The sequence below is a fragment of the Ochotona princeps genome, chromosome 17, assembly GCF_030435755.1.
Source record: "Ochotona princeps isolate mOchPri1 chromosome 17, mOchPri1.hap1, whole genome shotgun sequence".
Taxonomy (NCBI): Eukaryota; Metazoa; Chordata; class Mammalia; order Lagomorpha; family Ochotonidae; genus Ochotona; species Ochotona princeps.
This window is the reverse complement of record NC_080848.1, coordinates 20,701,005-20,718,135: the sequence shown is the minus strand read 5'-3', so window position 1 is coordinate 20,718,135 and position 17,131 is coordinate 20,701,005. Positions and strand designations below refer to the sequence as shown.

General features: G+C 41.5%; 1 protein-coding gene across 2 annotated transcripts in view; it reads left to right on the top strand.

Annotated features, from left to right (window-relative positions):
• SPOP (speckle type BTB/POZ protein) overlaps positions 1-17,131 on the top strand; it is a 73,647-nt gene that overhangs the window by 21,131 nt on the left and 35,385 nt on the right. Inside the window, exon 2 of one of the 2 annotated variants that reach the window (XM_004591078.4) lies at positions 14,196-14,248. The exons of the other annotated variant lie outside the window; for it this stretch is intronic. The gene's annotated coding sequence lies outside the window, so the exon portion shown is untranslated. The remainder of the gene's footprint in view (positions 1-14,195; positions 14,249-17,131) is intronic. 2 annotated transcript variants of the gene reach the window in all.

Below are 17,131 nucleotides of genomic sequence, written 5' to 3'. Positions count from 1 at the left end.
TCTGCATCGCCTAGATGAGTGAGAGGAAAGTGCTAGTGCTGAGAACTCACAGGTGAGTTCTCCCCCGGGAAGCTGCAGCAGCAGTGGAGTGGGGATTAAACAGGTACTGGGGAATGAGATGCAGGTGTCTCAAGTGGCATCTTGACTGCTTAGTGAAATATGTGCTTCCTTTTTTTTTTTCTTTTAAAGATTTATTTGTTTTTTATTAGAAAGTCAATATACAGAGGGGAGGAAAAAGAGAAAGATTTTCTGTCCACTGATTCACTCACCAAGTGGCCGCAATGGCCAGAGCTGAGCTGATCCAAAGCCAGGAGCCGGGATCATCTTCCCAGTGTCCCATCTGGGTGCAGGGTCCCAAGGCTGTGGGCCGTCCTTGACTGCTTTCCCAGGGCACAAGCAGGGAGCTGGAAGGGAAGTGTAGCCGCAGCCAGGACTCGAACTGGCACCCATATGGGATTCTGGTGTGTGCAAAGCGCGTAGCCACTAGGCTACTACCATTCCTTTTCTTTCTTTCTTTTTTTTTTTTTTTAAAGATTTATTATTATTTTTTTTTTAAGATTTATTTTATTTTTATTACAAAGTCGGATATACTGAGAGGAGGAGAGACAGAGAGAAAGTGGAGCTGCCGGGATTAGAACCAGCAGCCATATGGGATCAAGGCAAGGACCTTTGCCACCAGGCCACGCCGCCGAGCCCGATTTATTTATTTTTATTGGAAAGGCAGATGTACAGAGAGGAGAGACAGAGAGGGAGATCTTCCGTCCGATGATTCATTCCCCAAGTGACCGCAACTGCTGGTGCTGTGCTGATCCGAAGCCAGGAACCTCCTCCAGGTCTCCCACATGGGTGCAGGGTCCCAAGACTTTAGGCCATCCTCGACTGCTTTCCCAGGCCACAAGCTGGGAGCTGGATGGGAAGCAGAGCAGGCAGGATTAGAACCGGTGTCCATATGGGATCCCGGCGTGTTCAAGGCAAGGACATTAGCCGCTAGGCTACCACTCTGGGCCCTCAGCCTATTATTTGCTGTGTGCTGCTTAGACATAGGGTTTCCTACAGTTAATAAAACACAGTAAGTGCCCTCTAGAGACTCTGGGTGTAGTGAGAAAGAAAAATAACTGCAATACCAAGAGATCTGCTCATTGAGACCGAGGAGGAAGCTTTTAATTCTCTTTGTAGAGATTAGAGTAGATCTTTACAGAGATGTTAGAAAGGCATTCTGGGTAGGAGAATTATCAAAGCAGAATCATGCATAGCAGAAAACAGGCTTCCTCCGTTTGCAGAAATGGAAGGAACACTGCAAACACTGCAGTGACTAGTGTTCAGGGCTGAGCTGTCGGTGGTGGTGGGGTTCAGGAGAAACACGTGAGTTGGAATGTAGTTCTTCGCTCAGATTCACAAGAACCGGTGATTGGATTAGGGGTGGGCAGTAGAGTAGAGGCAGGCATCTTGAGGGAGAGTGGGCATTTCGGGTTGACTCCTGGATTTCTGGGAGGAGCCCTGAGGTGAATGGAGGCTTCTGGAAGACAGGCTTCTGGAGGAAGATGTGCTTCCACTTGTGTTTATGGGGAGCCATGCGGACACTTGTTACAGGAGGAAGTTGGTTTGCAGTACGGCAGAGATAAGCAGCCCATAAATGTGAGAATGAGCAAAAGCCAGAGACTCTGGCATGATTTAATCAGAAAGCACGTGCAAGAGAGGAACCAGTAATCCTCTACTGTCAGCACAGCCTTGTTTAAATTCTCAGTTATTATTTTGTCTACTTCTGGCTTGTTAGAGATCTTTTGAAATAAGTAATGTGGGATAACTGTAATTTATTGTTGTTCAAAAATTCACCCAAAATTGTTCAGTATCTCAGTTGTGGAGGTGATGATGCGCTGCAAGTACTTGTCAAAATGTTTACATTCATATAAATACATAACTACAGAGCTGTACATCAAATAGTAAATTTTTCTATACAAAAATTGTTTACAAAATCCAAAGTTTATTTTAGAGTTCTATAAATGCTCTGCTTTTGTACTCTTTTAACAGAATGTAGTAAGATCTTTTAAAAATAAAAAGCCTGGTTTTTAACAAATTACTTTGGACTAACTCATCAGTTGTTTGATAAAATTCACATGTAAGAAAGTAAGTGGATTTGGAAGTAGGCATTTAGCCTGGAGCTGAGACATCCACACCCTGGGTTTGAATCCTACTCCAGCTCCTGACTGCAGCTCCCTGCTGTGCTGGCTCTGAGGGAGTGGTGGTGAGTCAGGTCTTTTGGCTTCTTGCCAACTGTGTGGGGCTCATATAGAGTGAGTCCCAAGGTTCTGGTTTCAGCCCTGATCATTGTGGACATTTAGGGGTAAACCAGCAGATGAAAGCAGTTTCTCAAATGAGTAAAAACATTTTTAAAAAGCTTTATTTGTTTATTTTTATTGGAAAGGCAGATTTATAGAGAGAAGGAGAGAGGCAGAAAAAGATGTTCCATCCCTGGTTCACTTACCATGTGGCCACAATGGCTGGAGCTGAGCCAATCCAAAGCTAGGAGCCAGGAGCCCGGGCACAGGAGCTTCCTCCTGGTCTCCCATGTGGGTGCAGGGTCCCAAGGCTTTGGGCGTCCTCTACTGCTTTCCCAAACCACAGGCAGACAGGGCTAACGGGATTAGAATCAGCACCCATATGGAATCCCTGTGCATTCAAGGCAAGGACTTTAGCCACTAGGCTACTGCACCATGCTTCACCTTGTGCCTCAGTGCCTGTGACAACAGTTTCATTTTTCCTTCTAACTATGATAGTTTGAATTAGTTAAGTAAACATCAGTTGTGAATGTCAACGTTTATAGTCACAGATATCTGTAGAAGTGAATGGATTAATTGTAAATAGTTATAGAAGTCACAAGAATTGGCAAAACAAAATTTGGAAGTTATTTGTATTATGGCATCTGATTGGATAAACTTCTGTTACAACCAATAATGACCTCTTACTTTCTTTTATGTCATAGTAACTTGCCCTGTCACATAGCAACTCAGTCAACATTGCTTTAGTTTGTCCTTGACAGTGTAAGTTCAGTGTTAAATGGAATGTCTCTGGATTTGAACTTTGGATTAGTTTCAAGTAGTCATCTTTTTCTCTACTTGATCCATTTTGCCACTTACCAGCAAACTCAAGTCCAAGAAACAAATTGTTCTGTTTCTACTGTTGTAAACAGTAGATTGTTTTGAGAGAAACAATGATCTCATCTCTATTTGAGGCCTCTCTCTTATATAGTTGACTGATTGGAATACTTTTCTTTGGGTTAAAGTTTTTATTAAAAAACTCTTAACCCCAAATTTTTATCTACTGTTCTGTGTGATGTGTGACTAAATTGGGTGCTGAATTCTATTGTGTAGAATTTGCCAGCACCGAGAAGACTTTTTCTTCTGTTGCAACCAATCAAGGTACCAGTCCAATTTGTATTGCTGCCGGTAAGGGTTTCTTTAGTAGTGGTGGAATTTCTGGACCTCCCATATAATATAATTTTTTGGTAATCTTTAATGGGACCTTTGCCAAGTAACCTTATATTTGACTTTGTATCCCATGTAGTTTAACTCTCCATGTCTTTTCCACTTGATGCCCTGTTAAATGTCTGGTGCTCTCTGCCCTGAGCCCGGTGACTACAGTTGGAACCCATTAATTCTGATGAAGTAGAGTAAGAGCTGGGAGACCACTTTATTTTCCTTTTTTTTTTTTTTTTTTAAGATTTATTTTTATTGGAAAGGCAGATTTTCAGAGAGAAAGACATAGAGAGCTGAGCCGACCCAAAGCCAGGAGCCAGGAGCTTCTTCCAGGTCTCCCATGTGGGTGCAGGATTCCAAGGCTTTGGTCCATTTTCTACTGCTTTCCCAGGCTACAGGCAGGGAGATTTGAAAAAAGAAAAAGTGGAGCAGCTGGGACACGAACCAGCACCTAGAAGGGATCCCAGTGTATGTAAGGCTATGGTTTAGCCACTAGACCATCACTCTGGGCCCTCCAGTAACTTTTAAATTGTGTTACTTATGTATTGGTTTTGTGTGTGTGTGTGTGTTTAAAAGCATAAATGGGGCTGGCATTGTGGCATAGCATTTAAAGCTGCTGCCTGCAAAGCCAGTATCCCACATGGACAAAATTCGCATCTGGTGCTGTACTTCCAGTATAACTCCCTTCTAATGCCCCTGGGAAAGCAGGGGAGAACCCAAGTGCTTGAACCCCTTCTACCATGTGGGAGACATGGTAGAAGAAGCCCTGGCTTTGGCCTTGAACAGACCTGGCTCTCATGACTGTTTGGGGAATGAACCAGCAGATGGAAGACTTGCTCCATCTCCCCCTCTTTTTGTAACTATGCCTTTCAAATAAAACAATATTTATATATGAAAAATTCATACATGAAGAGAGACAGACATAATTTTAGAGTTTTGAAGGAGCATAGAACTTTAGTGTTGGAAGGGACCTTAGTATTGCTGCCATTAGTATAAAGGGAATGCAGCTTTAGAAAGGGTCTGAGACCCCCAGTAACTGAGGGACATCTTGACTTGTTCTGTTCTAGCAGTCAGTATAACTGATGACCATGTCTCAGTCTGAGGAATTGATTTTGAGTGGCCTAATAAAATGTTGACCTTCTGAGAATGGTTCAAGTAACTCCTGGCAATAAGGATAAAGTGGTGGCAGTGACTGTAGTGTTAACTCTGACCCATATTTTGTAATTTGGAGTGGGGTAGCTTGTTTTTTTTTTTTTTAAAAGATTTGTTTGTTTGAAAGGCAGAGTTAGTGATAGAGGAGGGAAACTGGGAAGAAAAAGAGAGAGAGAAAAACTAATCATTCATTCACTCACCAAATGGCCAAAATGGCCAGGGAGAGGCTATTCTGAAACCAGGGAGCCAGGGGCTCCTTCTGGGTATCCCTCGTGAGTGGAAGTTGCAGTGGCATGTGGACCATCCTCTGCTGCTTTGACTGGTAGTGGAGCAGCTGGAACATGAACCCATATGGGATGCTGGCATTTCAGTTGGTTTTTAAGGCACTACGGTACAACACTGCTCCCACATTTTGTAATTTTGAGAATCAAGTCCCCAAGAAGTTAATTTATGTTTGAAGTTCTTAAGTATTTTGGGGGGTTAATTTGTGTCTAGAGTCCACAGCTTACCCTTTGATTTCAGTATCTACCTGACTCTGCTAGGTTGTCAAAATCACTTTTTCTGTTTTTGTTCCATCTGATACCCAGAGCTGAACAGATGGAGAGATTGTCTTTGTGATTTCTAATGACTTGCTATTTTAAAGGCAAAATCTGTAAGTGAAGGAGGAACTTTTATACATTGAGAAGAAGCCCTCAGCTCTTGAAAGTATGAGCAGTTCTTTTTAAATGCTTTGGGTCTTTTCCTGGCTATTAAAGGCCAGACATCTTTCCTTCTACTCAGACCAAGGAAGAACACTGGTGAGGAGAAGGATAGCTGTTCAGCCTGGAACTGGATGTTCAAACCACAGTCAGTGTATATTTTCAATGGACAATTGGCTTTAGAGCTCAAGCAGTGGAGACAAGTTAGTAGTGTTCAGATTGGCTATTAGATTTAGGATTAAAATCTCATTATCTGAGACTCCGCTAGTATATACAGGAAAAATTTGCTCTTGCAAATTTAAATGATCCATTGGGCTGTCTCAAACCGAGTTCTTTAAACACTTGATAATCATTTGATTAGGCTGATAGGATGAATATTTGCTTTGAAGGAAAGAGTTTTCAGGAAATAAGACTTTTCACATCTTGAGCATTTGAGTCAAATTACTGTCTGTGCTGTTTTAATCAGTAAAGGGTTGCTGAAATTCAAAGGGAAAAAAGGTTGTAAGGACTAAGAACAAATAGAGTTGCAGATTTATCCGGTATAACCTTGTATCCTTAGGGAGGGAAACAGTTTGTGTAGCCACTTTAATTAATTTGTTGTGGATATAGACTGAGCAGTGGAGTTAGGTAGCTTGACAGTAGACTTGATTTGAACAGTTACATTAGCTAGGACTGGAACACTAGCTTGGGGGGGATGTCAATACTACATGTATTTTCTGATTTGTTCCTAACATCCTTTGTGATAATGGCAAGAGTTTGGTTGGTCCATTTGGGCCGTAAGTAATGGTAACCGTAGTGCCTCACCAGTATCTTTCTCGCTTCATTTCAGTTTATTGTCATTGAGTCCAGTGTCTTAATTAGAGTCTTGTTGTTGTTACTGGTGCATTATTTTTCATTTGCTACATTGAAATTCTTAATACTAACATCTGCTTTCCCTAACATAACTGAGGAAAGAATGTGATACCCTGGGTTCTGCTGTTAGCTCTGCTGCTGCCCACTGTCTGTAACGTATCATATTGGGTATGTTGCTAAGCTGCTTTGGGGTTCAGCTTCTTGATCTGTAAAACCATATCATGACAGGGTAGTATTATTTTATGTCTCTAGAACTCTTTTTTGTTACTTGAAATTCATTTATTTTTATTGGAAAGGCAGATTTGCAGAGAGAAGGAGAAACAGAAAGTTCTTCTGTCTACTGGTTCTCTCCCCAGGTGGCCATGGCCAGGGCTGACCTGTTCCAAAGCCAGAAGCAGCTTCTGGGTCTCCCACGAGGGTGCAGAGTCCCAAGGCTTTGGACCATCCCTCCTCTGCTTTCCCAGGCCACAAGCAAGGAGCTGGATGGGAAGTGGAGCAGCCAGGTCAAGAACTGGTACCCATATGGGATCCTGGCATGTGAAAGGAAAGTTTTTAGCCGCTGAGCCATTGTGTCAGGCCCATGGAATTCTTTTCATTAATTCCTTTATTCACTAAACACTTCTTGATGCATCTTCTGTAAGAAGTACAAGGCACAATACAGGATGCTCTGGGTACAATGACCTGATTTACATTTTAAAGGCTCGATATTACTGTTGTGTGAATAGATTGGGCTAAAGAATTTGGAGGAAACACCAGTTAAATAACACTGTTTAGCTGAGTGATACAGATTTGGATGGTATGGAATATTTGACAGCTGACAGCATTTGCTGATAGATGGGATAGGAAAAGCTAAGGTTTTTGGCTTGAATAGTTGAGTTGAAGATGGTAACAGTATTTTAGTCACATTAAATATCCCCGATGAATATAATTAAGGAATGGTCAAAATTGTGCTTTTGAATTCTGTAACTTGTGGCAAAAGATAGAGCTCTAGGGGGAAAGACTGGTTTCTTAGAAACTCAGATGAGAAAAATTTTCTGGCATATTAGAATTGTAGATATATATTGAAGTAATTTGATGAATCAGTTCTAAAGCGTGAAAAGTCTTTCTAAAAGAATTAGGACAAAGCCAGAGCTGTAGTATAGTATGTAAAGCCACTATCTGGGTTGCTGGCATCCCATATAAGTGCTCATTCAAGTCCTGGGTGCTCCACTTCAATCCATCTCCCTGCTGATGTTCTTGGGAAAGCAGCAGAGGATGGCACATGCACACATGTGGCAGGCCTAGAAGAAGCTCCTGGCTTTGAATTGGCTCAACTCTGGTTATTGGGCCCATTTGGGGAGTGAAAGATTTCTGTGCCTCTCCTGTCTCTTTCTCTTTCTTTCTCTCTCTTTCTCTCTGTAATTCTGCCTTTCAAACAAATAAAAATAAACAAACCTTAACAAAAGTTAGGACATAGGATTTTGTTTGTCCTGTCCAGTACTAGAGAGGTAGTTTGGAATCCATCAGTGATTTTCCGTCTGTTGCTCAGAATTCATTAGAACACAAGAGCAAATATGTCTACATCAAAAGAGTATGAAAATGTCTTTTCTCTAACATATTTTTTCCCAATTCCTACATGTTGAATGGAAGACCATGCCTGACCTAAGTAGCACTGAGCCAAAGGAACTACCAAGTATTGAATTAGGAATTAAATGACCTGTTCTGAACTCAAGCCCCTTAATCACCATCACCATCACCACGTGACCATAAGAAATGGGAACCTCTGAGTTGTTGCCTTATTTGTAAAAATTTGCTCTGCATGCTTCCCAGAGCTGTTAAAATCCAAACAGGATCATGAATGTCTGAGCCCCTTGAAGACTGTGAAGCATGAACGGCAGGGCTGCTGTTGAAGGGGTGGTCGTACAGCCTGAAGCCTTGGCTGGCCTCTAAAAGCCGGTGAGGATGGGGCGGGAGTGCACAGACTGTCCCTCTCCTGGGACTCTTGACATTACAGTGTCCATTAGCCTGTAGTACTCAAGTCTCAACCTGTCCTAAGAGCCTGTGGTTCTTAACCAGAGCACTTTGTGAACCTGAGGACCGTGGATAAACCCGATGCCACAAAGAATACGCGCTGTACAAGTCCATTTGATTTTGCTTTCTTACTTGGAAATTAGAGCTGAATTCCTAGCCATAGTGCCCAAATGAAAAACTGCAAATATGTGGTTAGTATTTTTTGCTCTTTAAATGTTCTCCCTCTAATCTGGCCTTTGGGCTGGGTGGAGTGGGGTTTTGTTTTGTTTATTTGGAAACATCCTTTCCTTTAATAAGTGAAAAGAATAAATATGTCCAGAATCTTACTGACATTTGAACTAGGCAGTGATCTGATAGAGAATGAGAGGAAAAAATGAAGTTGAGAATGGAACAAGGAAAGGGAGGAAATTATTCTCTACTGAAAAGAGGAGGAAAAAGCCTTAAATCATTTCAAGGAAGAGAGATGAAATCTCAAATGTTTGCAGATGCCAAAATTTGAGATGATTTGAAAGGAAAGGATTTATTTGTCTTTAAAAATAATGAAGGTCCCTGCTTGTGGCCTGGGAAAGCAGTCGAGGACGGCCCAATGCATTGGGACACTGCACCCGCGTGGGAGACCCGGAAGAGGTTCCTGGTTCCCGGCATCGGATTGGCGCGTACCGGCCAGTTGCGGCTCACTTGGGGAGTGAATCATTGGATGGAAGATCTTCCTCTCTGTCTCTCCTCCTCTCTGTATATCTGACTTTGTAATAAAAATAAATCTTTAAAAAAAAAATAACGAAGGAAAAGGAGAACATTGCTAGCATGGGGGGAGCAATGGGATGGTGTTTGTTCCTTCTGAGGATTGAGTTCTGTGAAGACAGGTCGCGTTACTATGAGTGGCATTTTTTTGGCAGAGGTGCTTTCTTCCTGAAGTCCATGAGGACAGCCTCTGCCCGTCTGCCTGAGTGACTCCAGGGCTGTGCAGTGTCCATCATCCCTGGGCAGAACGCTGCCAACAGAGGGTTTACACTAGCAAGACAATCTCAGCTGAATTCTCATTGGCTTCACATAGGCTATGTTATTGTCTATTTCAGATATTACTCTGTTGATATTGCTGTTTCAAGTTTCTTAAATTGACTTTTTTTTCTGAATTCACTGATTTTGACAGCTTCTAAAGAGAGAAATCACTGACAGCCGATATCTTCTGTATTCACTTTATCACTTGTGTCCCCACCCTGGCTCCACAGAAACCGCTTACACCATGATTTAGTGTGCATCCTGTTCCAGCATACGTAGATGTACCTGTGTAGCTATAAATACATTCCTTTCTCTGCTTGATTATTACTAACACATTTTATATGTATGTGAGTTTATATGTTTAGATATGCATGACTTCTACAGCAGTCACTGTTTTCATTTATTCCTTTTTCCTAGACCACTGTCCATATTGCTGCATCCAATTTAGGTCTCCCATTTAATCTCTTTTATTTTTACTTCATTGTGTGATTATATTTAAATTTTGTTTGCATTTTTGTGGCTATTAGTGGTAGAACTCCAGTGAACAACCTCATTTATATCCCTTCTGGTTTTCTTCTTCCCCCAACTCCTCCAGGAGTTTGATTATGCTGTAAATATCTCATTAATTCTCCCACTTGGTCTAACACTTTGGTATTTACCACCACTATTTGAGGTAGAGAGAAGGATGAGGGAAAACATTTCATAATTTAGAACACTGGTCTTTTTTTTTTTTTTTAATCCAGGGCAAGAGGCTCTGAAAATTCTTTGCTTCTTGATTCTTCTTGGAATCTGATATATTTCGCAACTTTACATTTTAATATTTTGTGTTTTTATTGTCTCGTATCCAATAGCTATTTTTCATAAACTCCAGTAAGTATTAATCTCTTTTCTACCTCCTAAGTTTTCTTGTTCTGCTTTTTAACTCCCAGAATACTTTCCACCCTCTAAATGTGGGACTGTTTAGTGATGTGCCATCCAAGGCAAGTTTTGTGTTACCTTATAAGTGCAGCATGGCTCCGACTTAGCTGATATTTATGGAAGAGTTCCTGGGAGCATTCTTAGCCAAGTAGACATTTTTAAAATATACCTTTGCCTTGATAATCAACCAAAGTTATTACATATATATAAAAATATATAAAATATATATTTTCTATATATATAAATTTGGTTAGCAGCCATATGTTTCAAAAACCAATTGTTTTAATTTGTTAATTTTTTCTTTCTGGATATTTTAGTGTACTTTATTCTTAGGGTGAGGTTGATTGTATTTTTAACTTTTCTGCACTGTGTCTTTCCCCTTTTAAATCTGGATCTCAGACAGAACTTTGAGCATTGCAATCCTGAAGTGTTACACATGAAAACTGTTACTCGTCTAATGGCATACTCTGCCTGCTGCGAGTGTTTGCCTATGACTTCCTTCCTTAACAACCAGTTTGGGCAGCAACCTGTCTCACGAACATGTGAACTGTCTTTAAGAACTTCAGAATTTCTATACTGAGGATTTTTTAAAAGTCCAGTAAGACCTTAAATTGGAAATCAACACAGTAAATACAACTAGAATATCAGATCCCTGAAGAATTTTTTTTCAGATCTCAGAACTGTGAGGGTTAGAAAATTACCTTTGGATCAGGGAGTACTTGATTTTCATGTGGATTAGGTATTCCATCAAAAGTATAAAAGCACAGTGTGTGCCTGGGGGTGTTGATGGTAGGCACCAGTGTTGTGCCTAGTAGGTTAACCTGCTAACTGTGGTGCCGGCATCCCGTATCATATGGTCTTAACTCAAATATTGACCACCTATTTCTGGTCCAGTACACTGCTGAGCCTGGGAAAGTTTTGGATGATGGCCCATGTACTTTTGTCCTTGTACTCTTGTGGGAGAACAGGTTGAAGTTACATGATGAAGCCTGGTCTATACCTACTGTTGTGGCTATTTGGAGAGTGAACTCACAGATGAGATTTCTCTGTCTCTGTGTCTCTCTTTTCAAATAAAAACAAATTCTATTTTTCAAGTGGAAACATCTTATGATCAGAAGTCTCTGTTGTGCCACCCTGCAGGCAGTTTTGTCTAGCAGATTATCTTCCTTGTGCTATTGTAATCACTGAATTTGAATGAATTGGTTACCTGCTCGGTGTCATATCAGCCTCACATTTTATGCCACGGAGAAATGTTCCTATCTTAAATCATTCTTTGGGAAAAAATTATGTCTTTATCTGGACACCATCATGATAAAGTTTTGTTTTCCCTACTACTCTGGAAATGCTGCTGTAAGACTTTTTTTTAGTCCCTAAGTCAGAAGTATTATTTTTGCCTTAGCTGTGGTCACCCTCTTGGGTTATTTCATCTGGGTACATAACAGAAGCCTTTATTGCTTCTGTGGGAGTCAAAATATAATTCAGAACTTTCTTGTGGAAATTGTATTTTGTTTGCATAATTCTTTCTCTAAAAAGCCTTTCTTTGTACTGTAGAAGTAAAACATGCTCATTTTTTACAAACTTAAAAATGATAAGAAGCATCAAGGAAGCAGGCCTTCAGCCTCCAGTGGTTCTCACATAATACTTAAGCTAGTTTACACAGCTCCAACGTCCTCGAGGGTTTGTGTCTCTTTGTGCCAGCAGCATTGTTATTAAAAAGAGATACTGCACATTTGTTAGGGAAAATGTAATTATGTTTGCATCAGCTTCTTAGAAGTCTTATCTGTGACGCATATTAATAAGAGCATAAACTTGAAACTTGTTGGTAGGATAAACTTTGTGAATTCGACATACAGAGAGGGAGACATTCCGACATTCGAGCTTGTAGAGTTGCTGTCTAAGCTTTCAAGGATAAAGATCCCAAAGAAAAGATTACTCCAATCAGTTATTCAGTAAATATTTGTTTTCTGGCCTTCCTTGTGCCAGACAGTGTCTGGCTACAGCAACCAAGCAGACAGGAATCTGCCTTTGTGGAGCTTATTTTCCCCTTAGAAGAGACAGATCGTAAAAAATACAATATGGTATGTGCTTCAGAAAAAAAAATAATGAGGGGAGAGGCTTCCATTTTTAAGGGTGTCAGGGGAGGCCTCACAGAGACAGTGACAATTAAGGAAAGACCCAGACACAGCGAGGGAGAGGAGGGACCCTGCAGATATCTAAAGGTACAGTCACCCAGATGGAGAGGAGTGCAGAGCCTGAGGCGACCCCGGCCTCTTCTTTGTGAACAGCCACAAGAAGGAAGGGCCAAGGGCCTCGCAGCTGGCTGGCTGGAACTGGAGGCTTCGGGGAGGGTGGGGTACAGCCTGTGCGCAGCCCTTTTGTGCATTGTACTCCCTGCTGCTGGTACTCAGTGTGACTCCATCCGAGGCCACATTAGGCTAGCCTAGCTCTGCTAGGCTTGTGTCCTGGCTGTGCTTTTTCAGAAGCGTTTGCTACTTGTAATAATTAGGGTTTTAACTAATGACTCTTGGTGAGGAGTCACATGTAGATTAAAATCTTAGTGTCAGTCCTGGAAATTCCCTGAGGTACAGACCTTGTGTGTTGCATTTAAATTCAGAGAAAAAAAGGAGAATAGGAAGTCCTGTCTGTCAGTGTTCATTCCCAGGTGACCCCGGTTTATTACTAAATTCTCATTCTGAATTCTTTGAAAAAGAACTCAGATGAATAGTCATCTGCAAGACGTCATATTCACCCTTTGATTTGGAGGGATAGCCAGGTAATCAACTCCATGAGTTATTTAAATAATATATATTTGGAGTGTGTTCAGTATGAGACAGGAAAATGTCACCATATGGTTTGAGGATTAATTATAAAGCAATTATCTGTGTAACCGTCCGGGCAACCTAGACGTCCATCATTGCCAGCACCCAGAAGCAGCCTGTTGTGTCTCCTTCCTGGGTTGTAACTCACACAGACCACACTGCCCAGGGGCAACCTCTCCTCTGACTTTAGTGAGCATCAGTGCCTTATCTTTCTGTACAGAGTTTATCCCTCATTCATTCCAAATCAACATAAATTTGTCTGAAAATTTTGTAAATGGAATAATAAAGTACATGATCTTTTGTGTCTTTCATCATGTCAGTACAGAGAAACCATGCTTCTTTTCATTGTCATATAGCATTCTGTTTTTGGAATATAATGTGCCACAATTTATGAATCCACTTGAATCATTTCTGCTTGTTGACCGTTAGGAACAGTGCTGCCATGAACCTTGCTGTTCATGTGTGCGGATAGATGTGAAGGACTTTCTCTAGGCTCTGTATTTTACAGGGAAACTACTGCATCTTCTTTGTTGTTGTTGCTCTTGTTTTTAAGCTTTATTTTTATTGGAAAAGCAGATTTACAGAGAGAAGGAGGCAGAAAAATCTTGCATCCACTGGTTCACTCCCCAAATGACCGCGATAGAGTGTAGGCAATCTGAAACCAGGGTCCAGGAGCTTCTTCCAGGTCTCCTAAGCAGATGCAGGGTCCCAAAGCTTTGGGCCATCCTCTACTGCTTTTCCGGGCTACAAGCAGAGAGCTGAAAGGGAAGTGGAGCAGCCAGGACACAAACCAGCACCCATATTGAATACCAGCCTTGAAGGTGGGAGATTAGCCAATTAAATCATTGCGCCAGACCCACAAAATCTTGACATGGTATTAAAGGGGCATTTTACATAAGAAACTTAATGGTAATTCAAGATTGCCAGCTCCCTAACGAGCTGGCAAAAGTAATCACCCATCTCTTCTAAATCTTGGAATGAGGTAAAGAAGCATTGTTTTTGCTGTGCTTATAAGTCTAATTATTAAAAGAACTTGCTTGGGTTTTCTGATTTTCATTGTTAATTATCATTTAGAGATGACTGAAAAATAATGCACTCAGAGCTAGTGTCAAGCTATAAGAATGGCAATTTTGACTAGTAAATATTTTTTACTAGGCTTTTCTTTGCAGCTGTAAAACCTGTTTTTTTTCCCTTTTAAGATAACAACCAAACTAAGTAAAGACTTGTGTGAGGTTCAGAATCTAAGTCTGATTCATCCTCTCTATTTCCAACAGAGGTTTCCTGTTAAGAGAAGACAAATTAGAGTTTTCCTACTGACTTGATTTTGGTGAGTTTTTACAGTTTTAAGATTTATTTATGTAAGACTTATTTTTATTTGAAAGGCAAGTTTACAGAGAGAAGGAGAAACAGAGAAAGCTCTTCCATTATCTGGTTCATTCCAGATGACCACAACAGCCGGAGCTGAGCCGATCTGAAGCCAGGAGCCAGCATCTTCCTTTCTGTCTCCCCCATGGGTGCAGGGTGCCAAGGATGTGAAATATCTTCTACTGCTTTCTCAGGCCACAAGCTGTGAGATGGATGGGAAGTGAAGCAGCTGGGACACAACTGACGCCCACATGGGATACTGGAGTTTGGGCAGAGGATTAGCCAGTTTAGCCGTTGTACCAGCCCCTAAATATGGCTTAATTTAAAAAAAAGCCAGAATGAGATATATGAAAACATTTACCATGACTTTTAAAAATGTATGTTTTGAGTGTAATCTTTCATTTTAGTACAAATAATAAATTATATAAGGCAAGCATATAAATTAAAATAATGGATATTATAAATCATGCTAAAAAAATCCTTGAAAAGTGGTTCAAAAAACTTTTTACTCTAAGTATTGTTAGAGCCTCTTGTCAGTATTGAGGTGCAGTGTGTTAAGCCACCATTCAGGACACCGACCTCATGTGAATGCTGGTTTGAGCACGGCCGTTTCACTTAGAATCCATCTTTTTGCTTAGTGTGCCTGGGAGTGCAGCAGAAGAAGGGCTCAGGTACTTGGGCGCCTGTCACCATGTGGGAGGCCTTTTTGGAGTGCCTGGCTCCTGGCTTCAGCCTGGCCCAGCTTGAGCAGTTCAGTCTAGTGGGGAGTGAACCATCAGATGAAAGATTTCTCCAACATTCTGCCTTTCAGATAAATTTTAAAAAACCTTGCTAGTGTAAGCCAGACTGTTCTTTTTGGATTCAGACTTGGAATCATTGGGTCTTAATGCATGATATGAGGACTTTAAGAGTAGTAATATTTTTCTCCATGGACAAGATCTTTTGGATAGTTACAAATTTATTAAAACAAAACAAAACATTTAAAGCAGGTCACTTCACTTCATCTTACTGTGTAAAAGGAGTTTAATTTTGACCAGATTGCATGAGTGTCTTCACATTATAGCTCATCTCTCTATGGGCAACTGAACAGAATCTAGGACAGGCTCTTTAAGCAGTAAAGCCACCGGTGTTCCTGGATTCAGTACTGGTCTCCAGCTCTGACTCTGGCTTCCCGCCAAAACAGTCCTGGGGAGGTAACAGCTGGGGCTCCAGTAATCGGAATCCAGCCACCCGCTGGGAGCCCTGGACTGCACTCCTGGCTGGCCCAGGCCCAACCCTGGCCGTTGGAGACATCTGCAAAATGTCTCCAGATGGGAAACTCACACTCTTTCTACCTCTCAAATTTTTTTTAATGTTTACATCAAATTAAAAAAAAAATTTTCCACCATTTTAAAAGTTACCATCTTAAAAGCTTCACTTTGTAGTATAAGATGTTTGCTTTAAATGCTTCTCGAGTTTTTTGGGTAAAATAGGTGTAAGTACATCTAGTTATTTAAGTCCTGACACAGATTGTCAGGAGCCAGGAAAGTCTGTTAAAACAGACATTCTGTCTAACTTTCCTGTTTTGTTTGCCTGTGTAGTTTTACTTTTCCTTGAGTCATGAATTTTGGAATGAACATTTAAATTTGAGAACTTCCTCCATCCTTTGTTCCAGTTAGTTTACTTAAACCTCAACATAGAAGTTGACTTTTTTTTTTTAAGATTTATTTTATTTTTGTTGGAAAGGCAGTTATACCAGGAGGAGGAGAGACAGAGAAGAAAATCTTCCATCCGATAATTCACTCCCTGAGTGACTGTAACGGCCAGAGTTGAGCCGATCCGAAGCCAGAGGCTGGAGCCTCTTCCAGGTCTCCCACACGAGTACAGGGTCCCAAGGCTTTAGGCCGTCCTCGACTGCTTTCCCAGGCCACAAGCAAGGAGCTGGATGGGAAGTGGGGCTGCTGGGATTAGAACTGGCGCCCATATGGGATCCCGGGGCGTGTAAGGTGAGGACTTCAGCCACTAGGCTACCACTCTGGGCCTAGAAGTTAATTTATTTTTAGAAGCTTTACAAGGACAAAAATTGGGAAGAAGAAGAGGGAGTTTATTTGCTGCAAGTGGTTTCCGGGTTGGGTTCAGGCAGGTTTCTTGAGGTCAGACCATACAGGACAGCAGAGCGTCCATGCACCTCCATCTGTCTCTGGCAGGGCGAGGTCTGGGTGCTTCCGTGAAGAGGCCTCTCCTAGGAATACTGGTAGCAGTAGTTGACATTTAACCTAACTGGTTGCCTTTGTTGTAGTTCAGATGCTCTCAGGCAGGCAGGCCGGCCTTTTCAATATTCAAGTTAATGAACTTATTCCAGATTGTATACCTTCAGACTCATTTAGATTTTCTCCTTTGAAATTCATTCCTGGGTCCTGCAGCGTGGCTTAGCAGCTAAAGTCCTCGCCTTGAACGCCCTGGGATCCCATATGGGCACCGGTTCTAATCCCGGCAGCTCCACTTCCCATCCAGCTCCCTGCTTGTGGCCTGGGAAAGCAGTTGAGGACGGCCCAATGCATTGGGACACTGCACCCGTGTGGGAGACCCGGAAGAGGTTCCAGGTTCCCGGCTTCGGATCAGCGCGCACCGGCCGTTGCGGCTCACTTGGGGAGTGAATCATCGGATGGAAGATCTTCCTCTCTGTCTCTCCTCCTCTCTCTATATCTGACTTTGTAATAAAAATAAATAAATCTTAAAAAAAAAAAAAGAAATTCATTCCTTGGGCCCTTCTCTAACTAGATAGTTGTTTGCAAAAACTATTCTGAAAAAACTTAACTGAAATGTAGCAGCTGAAAAGAAATCCAACCCTCCACCACCACCATCA